Source organism: Synchiropus splendidus, chromosome 13 (assembly GCF_027744825.2).
Source record: "Synchiropus splendidus isolate RoL2022-P1 chromosome 13, RoL_Sspl_1.0, whole genome shotgun sequence".
In the NCBI taxonomy this organism is placed as follows: Eukaryota; Metazoa; Chordata; class Actinopteri; order Syngnathiformes; family Callionymidae; genus Synchiropus; species Synchiropus splendidus.
In genome coordinates this window covers 18,474,772-18,495,081 of record NC_071346.1, presented here as the reverse complement: position 1 = coordinate 18,495,081, position 20,310 = coordinate 18,474,772, and the positions used below count along the sequence as shown (strand labels likewise).

The following is a 20,310-nucleotide window of genomic DNA, read 5'->3' as shown; positions in this document are numbered from 1 at the left end:
AACTTCCTCATTGAGTGCGGTAGCAGCGTGACGAGACTAGAGGGCTTCGCACACTTGGGAGAACAATGGTAACAATTGGGAACCTACAGTTCTCCTTCAGAGTGCTCCGCCCTCTAGTGAGGCTTCGCTATTGGATAACCCCAAGAGCTAAGCGAGGGGAGAAATGTACCCCCAGCTAGCCGCCACTAGTGAGTAAGTACGACCCCTCGCAGTGAAAAACCCCACCTAGTGAGGACACCGCCCCCACGGCGGCCCGAGCCATAACCACCCAAACTCCAAACACTGCAACACACTGCACCTAGGAGTAGTCATAAACTCCTTCTCCGAGTCTTGAACGGGCCTTCACCTCACCTTCACCTTCTTCTGCCGCTTATCCGGGGTCGGGTCGCGGAGGCAGCATTCGGAGCAAGGAAGCCCAAACTTCCCGGTCCGCACAAACCTCCTCCAGCTCCTCCCGGGGGATCCCGAGGCGTTCCCAGGCCAGACCGGAGACATAATCTCTCCAGCGAGTCCTGGGTCTTCCCCGGGGTCTCCTCCCGGTAGGACATGCCCGGAACACCTCCCCAGGGAGGCGTCCAGGGGGCATCCGGATCAGATGCCCGAGCCACCTCAGCTGGTTCCTCTCGATGTGGAGGAGCAGCGGCTCCACCCCGAGCTCCTCCCGGATGACCGAACTCCTCACCCTATCTCTAAGGGTGCGCCCAGCCACCCTGCGGAGGAAACTCATCTCAGCCGCTTGTATCCGCGATCTCATCCTTTCGGTCACTACCCAAAGCTCGTGACCATAGGTGAGGGTGGGAACGTAGATCGATCGGTAAATCGAGAGCTTCGTCTTGTGACTCAGCTCTCTCTTCACCACGACGGTCCGATACAGCGACCGCATCACTGCCGCCGCTGCACCAACCCGTCTATCAATCTCACGCTCCCTTTTTCCCTCACTCGAGAACAAGACCCCGAGATACTTAAACTCCGCCACTTGAGGCAAGAACTCTCCACCAACCTGGAGAGAGCAAACCACCGTGCTCCGGTCGAGAACCATGGCCTCAGACTTGGAGGTGCTGATCCCCATCCCGGCCGCTTCACACTCGGCTGCAAACCGACCCAGCGCATGCTGAAGGTCCCGGTCCGATGAGGCCAGCAGAACAACATCGTCCGCAAATAGCAGAGATGAAATTCTGTGGTCTGAACGGGCAATAACTGAAATTATTTCAGGGACTCGGAGGGTCCCCAGGGCTTCCGTTATGCAACCTAACTCCAAATGAGGAAAAAAGGGAGGAAGGAACGGAATTAGCGTGCAGAACACGCACTCTGAAGCCGGATGGCCAAATCTCCAACAGCATTTAGGTGAGACTGCAGGAAGCTTGTATAAATGCCTCATACATAAACCTAAAGGGGAGGCCAACCATCTCTGGAGTCCCAGGGTAGCGCCTGTAATGGAGAGGGATCATGAACCAATCTTGGAAACAAATGCAGGCTCAACATGACACCAGAACCTGAATCTACAACAGTGTCCTTGGCCTGTAAGAAACAAAGCCCCAAAAGGAGAATTAATTTACCCATGTCCTGTCCATCATGAGTCCCGCAAATGAAGGTGGCGGACGGGAAGCGAGCCTGGTTCACCTGCGAGAAAGGTGAGCGAGGTGTCACTGAGCCACAATTTTAGCAATACAACACTATAAGAGAGGTTCAAGTGGCTTAACATGTTGGAAGGAGATGTCCAAAAGGGGAATTCTGGTCTTTTCTTCCCAGACCAGACGTTGTAAAACTGTGGAAAAAAAAAAAAAACAAATAGTGAGGGAATGATGTATATGATGCTGGAGTATGATTGGATCTGTGATATCAGCATCAAGCTCCCATGGAGTTCATAAGAAGGTGAAGGATTGTAACTGAAGAGCATGCACCTGATCAGACCTCCATGATCCACGAATGGGCCATGGAGTTCGCTGACGCCTCCACAAGATAAGCTCTGGCAAAGGTGGAGACCAAAGTCCATGACGCTGTGGAACATTTATCTGTGGAGGAAGCCATGCTACAGGGAGAGTGTGTCTGAGTGCCCTCCAGTGCAGCCTGAGTAGAGAGTGCTACCCCGTGCTGGCAGCCGCCATAGCAGATAAGGAGACTCTCTGACCATCTAAAACATTTCATCATGACGATGTCCTACCTGCCTCTGAGAGGTTTGGTGGGCTGCAGAGTACAGAATCACAGACCGACATCGCATCAGACATCGCGTGAGGGAGCTGAGAACAGAGCAGGTCTGGCACGCTGCGCCTACTGTGTGATCCTCTGAAGAGGTGGCATTGGCGGTCCTGTGGCGACCCCTGCTGGAACGTGGCGAGTCTGAGAAATAAATAGAATTGAAACTCTCCTGACTTTTGGCTGGAACTGGGATCTGTTGAGAGAAGGGCAAGAGTTATTTGACGCCTATGCTTCTTATTGTGTCAAAGCTGAGGAAAAACATCATTTCTTAGCTCCAGAAACTTCCCCAGGGACAGTTCTGACGTCAGGGATAAAGAGGCAGAGAGACCATTACTATACTGCTCGGACTCCTGAGACGATCTCAAGCAAAAACAAATCGCACTGACTGGAACCGTAAGAAAACGTGGCCGGTGATAAACCGTAATTTTGGGCAGAAAAGAAACAGGCCAGATACCAAAGTAATGCATCTTATTTTTTTTATTTTTTTTCAAGTTAGACTTTGGTTTAGATGCATACTTTTAGATACAAAGTGCTTCCTACGCTTTTGGAGGGAGCAGAGGTGAGCGCAGCCGACCGGTCTCTCCAAGAGGAGCAGCGATGATCAGAGTGGCTATGATCCCCACGGCTGGGCTCAAACCGCCCCTTAGACCAGTGACGGTATTTCCCCCGGGCAGCGGCTGTGTGTGGAGGAGGCGCCGCGAGCAGAAGAACACGCCGACGGACTGTTGAATCTCCAAAATCTCTGGTGGAGTAAGAGAGGTTCTGCGATGGATGAGCCTGTCCACAGAGCTCATAAGGAGCGCGATGATGTTCTCAAGCGCAATGAGCTGGTTGCCGACAACGTAGACACCATTCTACTGCGTGGCTCTGTCAGCGGGTAGTCACTCCTCAGGGGGTAGGTCAAGCTCCAGGGGCGAGGGCATCGTGCATGATGGCTAAGTGAGAGGGAACGCTGCGCCGCAAATCCAAACCCTCCACCTTGTAGTAAGCGCCGTACCTGACCATGTGTGGTCCTAGTGCCAGTGGAGTTTCAGAACTGGGCCGGGAATAGTCTGGATTTCTTCCAGTTGTGGGCAGACAACATGCTGTCGTACCCTGTGAGTAGTCTCGCCATCCAACGCCAGCTCGTCGTCATTGAAGTGGGATGATTCTTGAGCTGGCGGTGGAGAGAGAGCTCAACTTCGATGCGATGGGCGGCTGATGCCATGTAGCGGGGGTGACAAGTGGGAACTTGCGTGACTCCACCACATGGAATTCAGCCATCTCTGGGACCAAAGTCTCCGGATCCACCTCATAGCAGCGCCTGGCTCTCGTCAAACTCATCCCATGGCTTGGAAGCAGGGAATGTGGAACGGTTTGACTGCTTGTAGGCCAGTCACAGCGCCCTATTCGTAGAGGTTTAGTGTTGAATATACTAGAAAGAGCGTTTTTCGGATAATTGCAGGTGAAATTTTCACGTTCTGAGTCCCCCTTCTAAGCAGTGAGTGAACAGTGCAGAAAACGCATTTTCAGCCCGAGGCACTGTGGTTTTGAGACCAACATAAAAATGTTGATAACTCTCTGAAACCACTTCAGAGAGGTTGAAATAGTTCTGCAGCTACTAGAATGACGGCTTCTGCTGTGAAGTCAGGTTAAATTTTCATGTTCTCAGGCATCCTTGAGCAGTGAGTGAACAGTTCAGAATATAATATAATAATAATATAGTGATTTCAGCAAAAAAGAAAGTGGGTTTCGGACTGGCAAAAATAAAATTGTTGATTACCCTCTAAAGACAGTTCAGAAATGTAGGTTTAGTGTTGTATATACTAGAAACAGTGTTTCTCCTATGGTTGCTGGTGACATTTTCATGTTCTGAGGCTATTCTGATCAGTGAGTGAACAGTGCCGAAAATGCGTTTTCAGCCTGAGAGAAGGTGTTTTTTAGACCGATAAACATAATAAAGTTGATAACTCTTTGAAACCACTTCAGACAGGCTGAATTCGTGCTGCACCTACTTGATAGATCCCTTCTGCTACAGTGGCATGTGAAATGTACATGTTTTGAAGCTCATCTGATCAGTGTGTGAACAGTGCAGAAAACGCATTTGGGTTTCGGAACGAAAACAAAAAAAAAAATGTTGATAACTCAGAAAAATTTTCAGAACGGTAGATTTAATACTGAATTCATTAGAAAGAGCCTTTCTGCTATAGTTTGATATTTTCAAGTTCTGATACTTTTTTTTTAACGTATCAGAGCCTGAACCAAGTCCGTTTGCAACCTACACCAACACACAACCAGTGAAACAGCCAACTTGGCCAGACACAAAGCATCACCTGAACAGGGACTTGAGCCTCAGATTAAAAGTCTGATGCTCTACCGACTGAGCTATCCAGGCTCCTAGGCAAGAGTCACGTGTGTAACCTGATGCAATGTGTGTGTTCCTCTGTCTTAGCCGATGTTTGTGGTGAGCACATGACAAACCTGATATCAGCTGTGTTTTGTAACTCGTGGCGACAAACTGCTCATTTTGCTCAACTTCCTTGAACCAGGTCACTTTCATCGTTAGGTCCCTCAAGGAGATTGGAAGACGTGACTTGTTGGTTTTAGGAGACGACATTACCTCCATGTTAGCAACCGTTATCTTGATACCTGCTCAATAGGGGAACTTCTGATGGCATTATGACATTGAACTAGGCAGAGTCTGGAGGAGTGTACACATTCATGATTCTCACTTTCTTGTTCCAGTCAAAACATTCCACCAATAAAACTCTTCCTGGGATTATTTCTCTGGATCTTATAATTTCCCAGGTGTTTTTAAAGAATATTCCCACCCTTGTCCCCACACAATGGACAGTCAGATAAAATATTCCTGAAATAGAAAAAGAATGTACCACAAAACTCTTTTGACAGAGATGTGAACAGAGATCTAAACACTGCTGACAGGATCCTTGTTAGTATAGTGGACCTGCATGAATACGTCCACCCGTACTTAAGAGCGATGGCAGCAGATGTTTTTTTTTTTTTTTAATTCAATCTCTGGCACTGCTGCAGGCCACAATAAGGATAACTCTGTCCCAGTGTTGCTGGTTCCCAACCCAGGCCGATGACCGTGACTGTTCTAAGATGATTTTGTTTTTACTAGTTACTTTGAAAGTAATGAGTAACTTAAGTAACAAAGTTACTTTTCAACGAGGTAACTAACTAGCTGTAACTAAGTTACTGATTTAAAGTAACTTGCCCAACACTGGTTACCAGTGCTCTACTGGGGAGGCGGGGTCCTGAGACGCTGCAGCAACGATGAAGGAGACACATGTGATACAGGTGATCCGAACTTCTGACTAGTTGCCATCCATCGTCTGTTCAACATGTTTGCATCTCCCTCGTAGATGAACATTGGACTTTAGACTGCATTTAAAAGGAAGATAGTCGGTCATAGTAGATAGTCAGATGGTCGCGGAGGACAAGTTCAGATCAGCTTGAGCACCAATGCTTGATACTCTCCTCACAAACAGAAGAGCTCCTCAGAACTAATTTTATAAAGCTGGCCAGCACAAGATATATAGATATATACATTCATACATATATCTGCATTTGTTTCTTTCCAAGACAAACCAAACTGTTTAAATATCAGGACAATTTATTTGTGGTTTAAAAGCTTCCATGGAGAAAACATATTTCTGTCCCTTCTTTGGAGCAGCACTTTATGTCACTGGAAAACAAAAATCTTATTATTTTTTTGTTTTTGATGCTCATAAATATTGTATGATGTGTGATGTGATGGATGTCATCCGATTTCAGAAGTTTCATAAATCTGAAATAGATAGTACACTGCTATCAGACCCGAACTAAAGATCTTCTCACTGGTTACACTGACACCAGCTGTCTGAGGCAGTGGTTGATAAGTTGACGTGTTTATTTAGACGGACACAGGTTCGACAACAAAGATATCAACTGAATGTTACAGTGCTCGTTTGGCGTGTGAAACGTAGCGGGATTTATGCCTTCTCTCGAGTTAACGGAGGTTTGGAACAGGTGAGTAATGACAACAATCTGTCTTTGAACAACATCAACAAACCATAATGATGGTAGTTTTCTGGGTGAAAACCAGGAATCCTGACCACTAGACCATATGGGACTTGTGGGAGTCTATGTCTATGTCTCTGTCTACGATCATGGGACAAGGGACTGTGTGGATATATTTATAATAATAATCATAATAATAGAAGTTGTTCACATATGTTCATGGAACGATGGTTAAGAGTTGGGGTCTCCAAATTGACACCTGATTGGTTAAACTGTGTGTGTTTGGTTGGTTGGAACAAAAACCTGCAGCCCTTTCTGGGACAGTTTGGTGACCCCTGTTTGAGAGGATTGGTTTTATGGAGATCAACATCATGTCTGTCAGAGTGAGTACATGAATGATGTTTTTACTGCAAGATAAAGCAGGTCTCGTCCCTGGGTGGGCTCAAACCACCAACCGTTCGGTTAAAAGCCGAACGCGCTAACCTATTGCACCACGGAGACATGCTGATACAGAACAAATTGTGGATCTGTGAACAAAAGTTTTTCAGTTTTCAAGGATTGAAGAATGTGCAGAAGGATTGTGTGATTGAAGTCAGTGATAGCGATGTGTTTTCAGCAAAGAGAGAGTGTGAAAGAAAGATGGTAGCAGTACTTTAGGGAATAAATGAATAAAGAGAATGAGAGCAAAAGGTTCCACCATTTCATCTTTGAATTGACCAACACGGTCTTCCACTTCTTTGTCACAAACCTCATTGAACCGATCGCATGGACATTGTGTTGTCACATGGCTTGCATCACTTAGTCGTATTGAAAAGCTTGTGTCCCAAAACAGTTGTACATAAATACCAATGGTGACAGTGAATCGCTCTGATGCTGAAATCTTGTCTCAGTGTTTTGCATTCAAAAGTTGTTGTCAAAAGCACGGATTACACATGTTAAGTCAAAGTGCCAGCACAAGGTCAGAAGCTCCAAGCTAATAGTCAACGCTGGTTGTCCTGGGCAAGAACCAGGAAAACGACAACCTATGGGACATGAGTCCACCCAAAGGGGTTTATGGCTTGATCATGATCATGGTGACTGATCGATTGGAGCGTCCCGATGTGGTTCCCATACCAGGGGCCAAACTACGACACCATATGGGACGTACCTGGAATAAATGAGGAAGTTTAGGAAAAGGGTGATCACATCATTAACTGTAGCTAGGATTTGGAAGTGTAAAGCTGTCACAAAACAAGAGTAAAGTTTGTGATACTGTGCTTCAATATTTCAGATCATCTGTTCAGATGATCTACCCAGACGAGACACTGGAAAATTACGCCTGATGTTCCAGAATGCAACCAGATTCATCCAAAACCAACACAAACTTTTCACTTCACCAGCTTTCTACAACAGGTGTAGAGCTGTAACTACTTCAGGCTCCATGTTTGCAGTTTGGCTAGTCACAGCTTGGTGAGTCCATCCACTACTACATGCCTTTCCACCAAGCATTACAGGTTGGGATGCAGTCGAAAACTCAGGGAGAAGGTTAGGAATGAAGAAGGTCACAGAGAAGGTCACAGAGTTTTGTGTTTTGGCAGATTTAACTGGTGAAATTAGTTCAAAGTACTCACGATATGCTTTGCAGGTGAGTCAGCGATTTTGGCACAATTACAAATGATGATGAAAAAAATTAATGAAGAACTGAAGGAAATGAATGAAGGACATTCTACAATCTTTCGGACTTCTGAGTCAGTAGGAATCCAAAATAGGCAAAAGAGCGACAGAGAGGGGCGAGCAGGGCAGACATCACAACATTTAGAAAATGAAGCTCAAGTATTCCAACCCACATTCATAACACTCACACTGCTATATTTTGGCTGATGCATCAATTTATGTACAGAGTGGAACTGAGTAGATACATATCTTGAGCTGACATGGACTTAAAAAAATAGAGAAGCTGAGGGGCCGAACTAAGTCGGCCAAAAACCTTATCTCACCGCATGTTTGTTCATCCGCTATTTTCGATTTCTCTTTGTGACAGTGAATGTTCATTGACAGGAATCTGTGCGATGGTGTTCTTGTGTAAACTGTAGCTTCCTTCCAAGCAGTTGACCTGGGTTCAATTCTCAGGCTTTGCCAATTGTTTTTGCCATCTAACCATGGATGGCAGAATATTTGTGCCTCAACTGTCAACACCACAAATGTCCCATTAAGGCTGGACGCGGACGACCAACACGTAGGTCTCAATGGGATGAAACAGCCAAACGTGCTGACCAATTACGTCACAGAGACATGAGAATGAGGATCTCTACAAAAAGAGAGACACTTTGAGAGCAGGAAAACATGTTCTGAAAACCATGGAAATGGAGTGATGGCTCAATTGAAGTTAGACAACACACTCTGCTGCTTCATCGATACACATCTTGGGAATAACAACTCTGCACTTGTGATCCAAAGTTATTGACGTGACGAGTTACATTGAACACAATAAGAAGCCCTCCAAGAGCAGAGTGTGAAAAATTAGTATAAGCTCATGTTGTTGCTCTCCACGGAAATCTTTAGTAAAAGGCGAAAGATATATATACGATCTGAAGAGAAACATGAGTGAACTACTGACACTGAACCAGAGAAGGAGGTGTATTCTTCCACATCAACCTTTAACTCATCGTGTTGTTCAGCATTTCAACAACCAAGCAGTTCAAGACAATCCTCTGAACCATCGTTTCATTAACATCTGTGAACTGGTGACCGTCTTCTGTCGTCAGTGAACTGTTTTGCACACATATGAGTGATCAGAACACAAAAGAGAATTTTCCCGTGTTCTGCAGTCATCCATGCCACATTGTGCTGGTCTCGGTTGCAAACATCATCCAAAACTGTCGTGATGTACAGGAAGAGGGGAAAATGGACACATATCGCTCTGTAGAAACATACCATAAATAAAGGTCGTGCGAGGAGTCATGTTGCAAAGCTTGTCCCACAAAACAGTTGAACGTAAATGAATGGGATGGAAATCCATATCACTTTTCAAAAAGACAGTGCGCCTTGTTAGACTCACCACCTTCAGATTACTAGACTGACGCGCTGCCTACTGTGCCAACGAGGCTTGGTTGCAGTGTGACTCACCAACCCAACCAGGGTTGGTGGTTCCAGTCCACCCAAGGATGTGATCAGCTTGCAATTAAAATACAAGATTGCACTCACTGTTCCAGAGATGATGCCTATCTCCACGACACACATATCAATCTGTGTCAGAGGGTTCAAACTGATGCACAAGTGGCTCAGTGGGTGCAGATTTGTGTTCCAACCCTGGAAGCACATCGAAGTTAACCGATGAGGTGTCAGCATTTTTTTGTCTTCTAAAAGAAGAAGTGTGAAAAGTTGGGAAATGTCAGTGAGGCACACAGTGGTTTTTGTTGACATCATATCTTCATATCTTATTGCTTAATATACACAGGGCACACTATATATTGGCTGTGGAAACTACGCATGTCGTCGGCACATTAAACATAAATCTATATCATGAAGACTGTCATCAGTTGGTTGTGAGGCGTGACCTTGGCTGTGTCTCTCAAGCGACTCAGCGCTAGATGCTGAAACTACGTGTACTCAAAATGCAATAAAGGATCTGATCGCTCTCTGGGTGGACAACAAACAAAGAGGGAAGATGTCTTTGTATTCATCCAGTTTCTCTAAAACACACATATAGGTTTTCTGATCCTTGAAATGTCTCCTTGTACAACTTGTTCATCACCTTTGTGATCATGGTTCTTCTCCTGCTGTATAGAGAACATAAATAGGGCTCCTTGGTCGAGCAGTGTGATAATGGCTTGGGCTGCGAGAGGTCCTAGGTTCCAGTCCTGGACGAGCCCATGATTATCATCTCAAGGTCACAGATGAGCCGCTCGGTTTTGGAACTTCTGTATCGGCCTTGTTTGAGATTAATCTTTCAGCTGTTACTATAATCCCCTTTCACCCCTCATTTCACTGCCACATCTGACATCTGACTCTCCTGGTGGCCCATTGCAGAGAATCACAAGAGGCAGCTCAGCAGTCTGAAGCATGAAGCAGGTGACCACAGAGCTGCTCAAAACACTGGAAACACATGGCCACGCTCTCATGCCTCTGACCACCTGTAGTTCATTGTTGAGTCCAATGAAAGATCAACTGTGTCGTCTGTAAACACCAATGTCTCTCATTGATCCATTTGTTTATGCTCCATATATTTAGCGCATGAGCTTGATTTGTGCATGTGTTGAGCGAGAGACAAAGACCAAATAACATATATTACAAACATAGCTGAGTCACCATCTATTTCAGGAATAGACTCTCAGTGATGAACACAATGTTCATGTTGTGGTACGTGATGTTTCAAAGGTCAATGTGATTCAAAGGCTTCGATCGGTGCTGAACATTGAAACTTTGCAGGTAAACTACTTTTACTATTTTGATACATTTCTTGTATGAATAATAATCTCAGCTCCAACTTCAGATGACTCACGCCTGTTTCAAAGGCGCGGTTTGGTGGCTCCTTCAAAAAGAATACACCTTTAATCTGCTTCCTTAATCTGCCTGTAATTTGGATCCGTTTCAATCAGGAAGATGGAATTGAGAAAGAGAGGCCTTGAATCCTTGCTGGAGAAACAGACACTGTTGTGACAAGTCCAACGCCAGCTTGCTATATGATAATATCACCTGAAATGTATGAATAATAAGTCCTGCAACTGGCCGGTTAGCTCAGATGGTTAGAACGTGGTGCTAATAACGCCAAGGTCATGGGTTCGATCCCCATACTGGCCACTGTGACATAAAGCTTTAAGGTATTTCTGTTATTTTATCCTGTACATGTGCAACTTCCCCCATTTCATCTCTGTTATTCAATGCTCATGCCTCAGTGAAGCTTCTCATAGATGAAATGCCTCTCCTCTTCTGTATTTGCCTGACACCAGCCCCTGAGATCACATGCCTCATGCTCCACTGACTAACTGTTTTATTGACAGGATATTGCACATCCCAACCTTAAAACTGATCTGAATTCAGGCTAAATATGAAAGAAAACATACAGAGCTTTCTGGATCGCTTTTTTGTGTAGTAGTTCACTTCAAGTTTGACTTTTTTACTGTGTGTATTGGATGAGTATAAATGAATGAGTTCTTTTATTTTATATTTTGCAAATAAGGAGTTTGATATTGAACATTTCTTTTTGTGTAAAATGGCTTCACAGAAAAAAATCAAAATCAATCAAATGTCAACAAACTGAGTTGAACACAGCTTTGTTTTATTGCAGAGATGAATTATAATATGCAAGGACCTTTGCTCTGTTAAACAGGTTGGTGACTCTTGAACGAGCAGTTGTGGTGCACTGATAACTGTTTGTTCACAAAGGAGAGGCTTCATCTGCGACAAAAACATGTGGTCTGTGCCAGTGGTCCTCTGGTCAGCTCCTGGAAGTGGACGGTCTCACCAACACTGAAGCAGTTGGTGATGAGTCTTCTGTTACAGAATTTCTGCAAAATATAAACCATACATGGATATGTAAACATATATATGTAGGTGATAATTTAACAAAGTATATATCAACCATACAACAGCACATCAACTCACAGGATAAATAGATTCAACACAATGCATTTAACTGTTGTATTAAATGATCACCACAAAGTTGTGTAAACTGTTTGTGGTATGTTTCCACGGAGCGATATGTGTCCATTTTCCCCTCTTCCCGAACAGCAGGAAAGTTGTGGATGATGTTTGCGACCGAGACCAGCACGATGTAGGACGGACGACTCCAGAACATGAGAAAATTCTCTTTTGTGTTCTGATCACTTATATGTGTGCAAAACAGGTCAATGACAACAGAAGACGATCACGAGTTCACAGATGTTATTGGAACGATGGTGCAGAGGATTGTCTTGAAGTGCCGGTTTGTTCAAAGGCTGAACAACACCATGAGTTAAAGGTTGATGTGGAAGAATACAACTCTTTCTCTGGTTCAGTGTCAGTAGTTCGCTCATGTTTCTCTTCAGATCATATAAATCTTTCGCCTTTTACTAAAGATTTCCGTGTAGAAGAACAACATGAGTATTTACTAATTTTTTGATGCCCAGATCTTGTAGGGCTTCTTATTGTGTTCAATGAAACCTGTCTGATTAACGACTTTGGATCACAAGTGCGGAGTTGCTATTCCCAAGATGTGTGTCGATGAAGCAGCAGAGTGTGTTGTTTAACTTCATTTGAGCATTCACTCCATTTCCATGGTTTTCAGAACATGTCTTCCTGCTCTCAAAGTGTCTCTCTTTTTGTAGAGATCCTCATTCTCATGTCTCTGTGACGTAATTGGTCAGCACGTTTGGCTGTTGTGGGAAAGGCTGGTGGTTAGAGACCACAGGTGTTCAGTTGGTAATTTCACAGTGCTGTCAGCCCGTACGTTTTCCAGGGGACTGGAATTTTTTGATTTCTGCATTCAAAGGGTTTCACCCAATACTTTGAAGAGACTTCATGAAAAGATCAGACCCTGCCTTGAATTGTTGGACTGTCACAGCATACAGTCTGGTTGAACTCCAGTCAGCTGAAGACCAATGAAGTCACACACACTCTGTTACGTGACGGTTCCACAGAGCGATTCCTGGTGGACACAACATCACTTCATGCGGCGTATTCCACCTCAAGGCACAACACTATTGTCATGTGACAGTTCTGCATACTCAAAATGACCAAAGCATCCTAAACACACACCAACGTTATTGGTTGGACTTGAACCTATGTGGGTACAATCCAATGGATTTCTAGTCCATCGCCTTAACCACTCAGCCACAACAACACTGTTACTCAGCCACTTCATCAGGAATTTAGTTTTGGGTGAATTAGAAATCAGTTCATCACATCATCTCTTCCTCATCTTTCAAGCAACAATGATGATGGCCGCCTTTCAAGCACTTGACCTGGGTTCGATTCCCAGCCACTGCACGTAGCCCATTCCATTCACTCGTGATTCAAAGAACTGGTTTCTTCTGACCATTCACAAATCCACTGAAGGCACGAGTGATGAAGGCCATGGAACTGAAATCCATTGGGGATTTCCCCCGTAGCTTCGAGTCCTTCCAACAACGCAAGGCAGACATTGATTTTTATCCCATTGAGACCTATGTGTTGGTCGTCCGCGTCCAGCCTTAATGGGACATTTGTGGTGTTGACAGTTGAGGCACAAATATTCTGCCATCCATGGTTAGATGGCAAAAACAATTGGCAAAGCCTGAGAATTGAACCCAGGTCAACTGCTTGGAAGGAAGCTACTGTTTACACAAGAACACCATTGCACAGATTCCTGTCAAGGAACCTTCACTTTCACAAATTGACAATAGCAGATTTTCAAACATGCGGTCGACTCAGTTCGGCTCCTCAGCTTCTCTATTTCTTTAAGTCCATGTCAGCTCAAGATATGTATCTACTCAGTTCCACTCTGTACATAAATTGATGCATCAGCCAAAATATAGCAATGTGAGTGTTATGAATGTGGGTGGGAATACTTGAGCTTCATTTTCTAAATGTTGTGATGTCTGCCCTGCTCGCCCCTCTCTGTCGCTCTTTTGCCTATTTTGGATTCCTACTGACTCAGAAGTCCGAAAGATTGTAGAATGTCCTTCGTTCATTTCCTTCAGTTCTTCATTAATTTTTTTCATCATGATTTGTAATTGTGCCAGAATCGCTGACTCACCCGCAAAGCACACAGTACTTTGAACTAATTTCACCAGTTAAGTCTGGCAAAACACAAAAATCTGTGACCTTCTCTGTGACCTTCTTCATTCCTAACCTTCTGCCTGAGATCGACACAGTTTTCAACTGCATCCCAACCTGTAATGCTTGGTGGAAAGGCATGTAGTAGTGGATGGACTCACCAAGCTGTGACTAGCCAAACTGCAAACATGGAGCCTGAAGTAGTTACAGCTCTACACCTGTTTCAGAAAGCTGGTGAAGTGAAAGGTTTGTGTTGGTTTTGGATGAATCAGGTTGCATTCTGGAACATCAGGCGTAATTTTCCAGTGTCTCGTCTGGGCAGATCATCTGAACAGATGATCTGAAATATTGAAGCACTGGATCACAAACTTTACTCCAGTTTTATGACAGCTTTACACTTCCAAATCCTAGATACAGTTAATGATGTGATCAACCTTTGCCTAAACATCCTCATTTATTCCAGGTACGTCCCATATGGTGTCGTTGTTTGACCCCTGGTATGGGAACCACATCGGGACGCTCCGATCGATCAGTCACCATGATCATGATCAAGCCATAAACCCCTTTGGGTGGACCCCTGTCCCATAGGTTGTCGTATTCCTCGTTCTTGCCCAGGACAACCAGCATTGACTATTAGCTTAGTGCTTCTGACCTTGTGCTGCCACTTTGACTTAACATGTGTAATAAGATTGACAGAGATTTGAATGCAAAACACTGAGACAAGATTTCAGCATCAGAGCGATTCACTGTCACCATTGGTATTTATGTACAACTGTTTTGGGACACAAGCTTTGCAACACGACTAAGTGATGCGAGCCATGTGACAACACAATGTCCATGTGATCGGTTCAATGAGGTTTGTGACAAAGAAGTGGAAGACAGTGTTGGTCGATGCAAAGATGAAATGGTGGAACCTTTTGCTCTCCATCTCTTTATTCATTTATTCTCTAAAGCACTGCTACCATCTTTCTTTCACACTCTCTCTTTGCTGAAAAACACATTCCATCACTGACTTAAATCACACAATCCTTCTGCACAATCTTCAAACCATGAAAACTGAAAAACGTTTGTTCACAGATCCATATATTCTTGTGTATCAGCATGTCTCGGTGGCGCAATGGGTTAGCGCGTTCGGCTGTTAACCGAAAGGTTGGTGGTTTGAGCCCACCCAGGGACGAGACCTTTTTATCTTGCAATAAAAACTTCATTCATGTATTCACTCTGACAGACATGATGTTGATTGGAAAAAAAACAGCCCTTCAAGACAATCCTCTTCAACAGGGGTCACCAAACTGTTCCAGAAAGGGCTGCAGGTTTTAGTTCCAACCAACCAAGCACACACAGTTTAAGCAATCAGGTGTCAATTTGGAGACCCCAACTCTTAACCATCGTTCCATGAACACATGTGAACCTGGGATCGTCTTCTGTTATTATGATTATGATTATAAATATAATATCCAGACAGACAGTCCCTTGTCCCATGATCATAGACATGGTTCATCATACCTGAAGCTGTGTGTGCATGGTACTACTTGTGCTATTTGAGTGTTTTTACAGATATATTTGACAGTTGAAATCTGATCTGAACTGCTGAATGTGTTCCATTTTGCCGAAATCGCTGACTCATACAAGTTCTAAATGGTCTAGTATTCAGGATTCCTGGTTTTCACCCAAGCGTCCCTGGTTCGACTCCCGTTATGGGAAAACTACCATCATTGTGGTCTGTTGATGTTGTTCAAATGCATTGCAGCTATTTCATCATCCACTTTCTAGAAGACAGATTGTTGTTGTTGTTACTCACCTGTTTCAAACCTCTCTTTACTCGAGAGAATGCAGGTTGCTTCTCTCAGGTTGAAAACGAAGCAGCGTTCTCCAGACAAGAAGGACCACCTTACCATGCAGCTTGTCAACTGGACCTTCTCCTGGTCCTCCAGAACCTCGCCAACAACATGACGTTCCTGTACAAGGCAGTGTTTGAACAGATGGGCTAAGTCGAGGAACGACTGTGTACCCAGGCGTGTCTTATTTGAATCTATTTTATGGTGTCATCACTGTAAATTAACTTTTGGATTTTCTTTTGTTGTACAACTGAATTATTTGACATTCAGAGTTGTTTGAAACTGACAGACTGTAGAATGTAACAAGTTAATTGAAATTTTCTTGGCCTGCTTAGGTCAGGTTTTTTTGGAGTTCGGATCAAAGGATTCCTGATACGTCGGGTTGGATCGACATCCTACCATCCTACCACAGAGACAGCAGTGTGTCAAGACTGCACCACGTGAGGAATTCCCAGTGTGTACTGGGTGGCGAGCCACAGGAACCAGAGGAAAAGAAGATTCATCCACAAGATTGGAGTCGACGACCACATTCCCACTTGGCAAGTGGTGGGATAGGACCAAGCACATTTGTTCATATATGGGCCGCAATGTTACAAACTTTGGGGAGGGAAACAAGGGTTTTTTTTTCTTTTTTTTGGCGCCTTTTGTTTTGGTAATTTTCCATATATTTTTCCTTATACAATTATGTTCTATTGCTATGTTGAATTCACCAAAGCTCTGTGAAAGTTTGTTTTCTTTCCGATTTGTTCACTAAAAGATTGACAAACGTTGTTGTTTTTTATTGAGGTGTACCACTGGCTATAACAAGCTGAGGTTTTCTTATCTGGTCCATTATCATTATTATGCAAGAGTTTAACTGTTTCCCACTTCAAAAAGGGTAAGAAGGGTTACAACCCCATCTGAACCCAGTTAAGATTGAAATTGGAATTTGCCCCTGCAGCCAAAAAAATAATTCAAACTAAAAATCTACCTGAGGAAAGAAAATTCTGTTGCTCAACACCCGCGATAGGACTGTAAGCCACGGAGGAGGCTTTCATGTTTCATGAGGAGGAGCCCAGTCACATAGGGACTGTAATGTAAAGGGAATAATATATGACAGAACCTAAGCCTAGAATTCTGTCACTCATCAGGCCTGCTCATGTGTTTTGAGCGGCTCCCCTGCTGCAGCAGGGAAAAATGTCTCACATGGTTAGCAGAGGTGTTCACTGCCAAGACACACGGAACAGTGGAGAGTGTGTGTTTAAGGTGGAGCTCTCGTGGAGGTGTGTCGCTCTTTCCAAAATCCCTCAGGGCGGAATGTGACACAACTGTACTTGCTAACTGAAGAGAAACACAAACTCGACGGTGAAGAAAGGGATCCGCCGTGCTCAGCGACACATTCCAGGAAGAAACATTAGGGAGTTCCACTACCTGGAGCCGTTTTAAAGGAGATAACTACTGTGTTTAACAGACACACGTTCAGGTGTTTTGACGGGGTGGCTGCCTTATACTTTACTTTACTATATTTGCCATATTTGACGAGAAACCTGGGCTTATAACCACAGTTAGGATCAGTCCTCAATCCTCATCTGCCCTGCTTTACTCTCAAATAAAGCTTTGATGGCACCAACTTGACAACTCTTCAGTCCTAAACTGAAGTCACAGAGAGCAGAGAAGTATGGGAAGGTAAGGTAACTTTATTGTCAAATATGCTACAGTACGAGACATATAGCATGGATGAAATATCTGTTCTCACAGACCTGGACACGACATACAATCACAGACGAACATAAAGATCACAGACACCACATAAAGATCACAGACAGCAGGATACATGCAACAAAATCGTCACATCAGTCCATCAACCACCGGGAGGAGCACCTAGCTCATGGCAGCATGGCAACATCCTCTGCCCCTGTGGATGGAGCCAAAAGTGCCTGGTGCAGACCCGGGGGCAGAGTAGGAAGGGAGTTCAGCATCATGACAGCCTGGTGGATGAAGCTGTCTCTCAGTCTGCGAGTTCGTGCCTGGTGACTCTGGAACCTTCGCCCTGATGGTAGCAGCGTGAAGAGGCGGTGCAACGGGTGGGTGGGGTCTCCTGCGATCCTCAGGGCTCTCCGAGTGAGGCGAGCCTTGTAGATGTCCAGGAGGGATGGAAGAGGGACCCCGATGATCTTCTCAGCAGTCTTCACCACGCGCTGCAGGGTCTTGCGGCAGGCGATGGTACAAGAGACGAACCACACTGTGATGCAGCTGGTCAGAACGCTCTCAATCGTGCCTCTGTAGAAGGTGCACATGATGGGGGACGGAACTCCGGCTCTCTTCAGCTTCCGCAGGAAGTACAGGCGCTGCTGGGCTTTCTTGGCCAGTGCCGTGGTGTTGGTGTTCCAGGTCAGGTCCTGGGAAATGTGAACACCCAGGAACTTGGTGCTGGTGACCTGCTCCACTGCAGCACCAGCGATGAGAAGCGGGGGATGCAGGACAGGTCGTCTCCTGAAGTCCACCACCATCTCCTTGGTCTTCTCCACATTCAGGCGAAGGTTGTTGTCATCGCACCACTGGACCAGGCGGCACACCTCGCTCCGGTAGTTGGATTCGTCGTCGTTCCTGAAGAGGCCCACCACGGTTGTGTCATCAGCAAACTTAATGAAGAGGTTTGAGTCAGACACAGGTGCACAATCATGCGTTAGCAGAGTGAATAAGAGAGGACCCGGAGGTATTCCTGCCAACTCGAAGAAAGATGAAACTAGAGATGAAACTAAAGATGAACTAGAAAGATGTCTTTATATTGATCAAGGGTAAAAAAAAAAATGACGAAATAATATGGAGTTTAAAACTAACACAAATAAAGTGTGACGAAAGAAGCTGTACAGTATGTTTCCAAATAAACATGTTTGACAGTAAACTCACTTCCAAACAATCACATTCCTAGCAGCAATGAATGAGTGAAAGACAAATACCAGCTGAAGTCTGCTTCCATTTCTTAAGGTGCACATCAAAGAATAACATCCCTGAAAATGAGTGAACTGACCTGAGACACTTCTACGAACCACACAGCAGAACTAGCTCTTCCTACCTGGCCTTCAGCTCCTTGTGCTCCTCCCTCAGCTTGCTGAGATCCAGCTGCAGGCGGGCCCGCTCACTGCGGGCATTGGCCAGCTCAGTCTCGTAGGCGGACTTGATCCCGCTCAGGTCGCGGCTGACCAGAGACTCGGACTCTGTGATGCGCAGTCGTAGCCCGGGGTTCTCTGCCTCCCGGGAGCGCACCTTATCAATATCGATGGCCAGCCGGTCGTTGAGGTTGCCAAGGTTCTCCTTCTCCTGCTGCCTAGTAATGCAAGTAGGGGAAGTGGCACCGCGTTTTTTTTGGCCCGGCGTTTCCATTTTTTTCCACTTTTAGAGAGGGTGACTCACTGTCTGCGGGAAAAGAATGAAAAGGGGTCAGGGTTGGCACTGGACAGTATTGAAATCTTCACAACCGTATTGCTAACTAAACACCCGTACAAGCTAACGTGTGTCACAAGAACAATTTGTTTTTAGTCTCTGTCCTCCGGATGTTTTAACAGCTCAGCATGTTGTCCAGCAGGTCTCAGGTGGCTTTCTCCAAAAACTACAGCCTACATATACATGTACATTGTCTGGCCCATTATCACTCTGGAAAATACGAAATATTCTGCTGTGTCATCTCAGGTCGATGCTATGCTAACTACTCACTAGCTAATGTTCACCAACAGTATTGACTCAGTGATACTGCATCAATATCGTACAGTTCTGTTGTAGTGGATCAAGTACGTGTTTAAGTCGCTTAGCAACTGTCAACAATCACACGCTGAGCTATACTTGAATAACTGCACCTGAATATAAAGTCTATGATCAGCCACTCCTCTCGTAACAGCCAGGTTGTTGCTTGAATAGCTTCAGCTCACTGGCATCACGCTTGCCCGCGATCTACAAATACCCATCTCGCCAGCCTACATCAAAAAAAGTCTGTGCATCTATTTCTGCCGTTACGGTAGCGACTTCGTAAGCTCCAGTAAATTGTAGTTGTATGTTAAGGAGATGATAAATATCATTAAATATTATATAAATTATATTTTATAAATAAATATTATTAAGAATACATATTACAAAAACCACAAGAGCTTAGTGAAATCTTCCACTGGATTCCTGTTCAGGGAGCTCTGCTCTACTATCCCTGTGAGTTTGGAGTGTTTTTGCTGTGGAATTGTAAAATAAATTGACTTTATGTACTGTAATAACATGTGTATTATAAAAAATATATATATTAGAAAAAAAACTAAAAGAGGATAGTGAAATCTTTCACTGGAATCCTGTTCAGGGAGCTCTGCTCTACTATCCCTGTGAGTCTGAAGAGTTTTTACTGTAGAATTGTAAAATAAATTGACTTTATGTATTGTAATAACATGTATATTATTTTAAAAATATGGAAAAAAACAACAACAAAGGTTAGTGAAATCTTTCATTGGATTCCTGTTCAAGGTGCTCTTGGCTACCATCCCTGTGAGTTTGGAGTGTTTTTCCTGTAGTATTATAAAATAAATTGACTTTATGTACTGACTGT

The 20,310-nt window shown here is 44.5% G+C and overlaps 5 non-coding genes across 5 annotated transcripts; 3 read left to right on the top strand and 2 right to left on the bottom strand.

Annotated features, from left to right (window-relative positions):
- Window positions 1–6,625: 6,625 nt before the first annotated feature.
- trnak-uuu (transfer RNA lysine (anticodon UUU)) lies at window positions 6,626–6,699 on the bottom strand. Its single transcript has one exon. It is a non-coding gene; the product is annotated as a tRNA-Lys (tRNA).
- Window positions 6,700–8,671: 1,972 nt separating this feature from the next.
- LOC128770163 (U5 spliceosomal RNA) lies at window positions 8,672–8,784 on the bottom strand. The gene has a single exon (XR_008416482.1). It is a non-coding gene; the product is annotated as a U5 spliceosomal RNA (small nuclear RNA).
- A 2,119-nt stretch (window positions 8,785–10,903) lies between these two features.
- trnai-aau (transfer RNA isoleucine (anticodon AAU)) lies at window positions 10,904–10,977 on the top strand. The gene has a single exon. It is a non-coding gene; the product is annotated as a tRNA-Ile (tRNA).
- A 1,207-nt stretch (window positions 10,978–12,184) lies between these two features.
- On the top strand, window positions 12,185–12,297 carry LOC128770176 (U5 spliceosomal RNA). Its single transcript, XR_008416494.1, has one exon. It is a non-coding gene; the product is annotated as a U5 spliceosomal RNA (small nuclear RNA).
- A 2,717-nt stretch (window positions 12,298–15,014) lies between these two features.
- On the top strand, window positions 15,015–15,088 carry trnan-guu (transfer RNA asparagine (anticodon GUU)). Its single transcript has one exon. It is a non-coding gene; the product is annotated as a tRNA-Asn (tRNA).
- The last annotated feature ends 5,222 nt before the right edge of the window (window positions 15,089–20,310 follow it).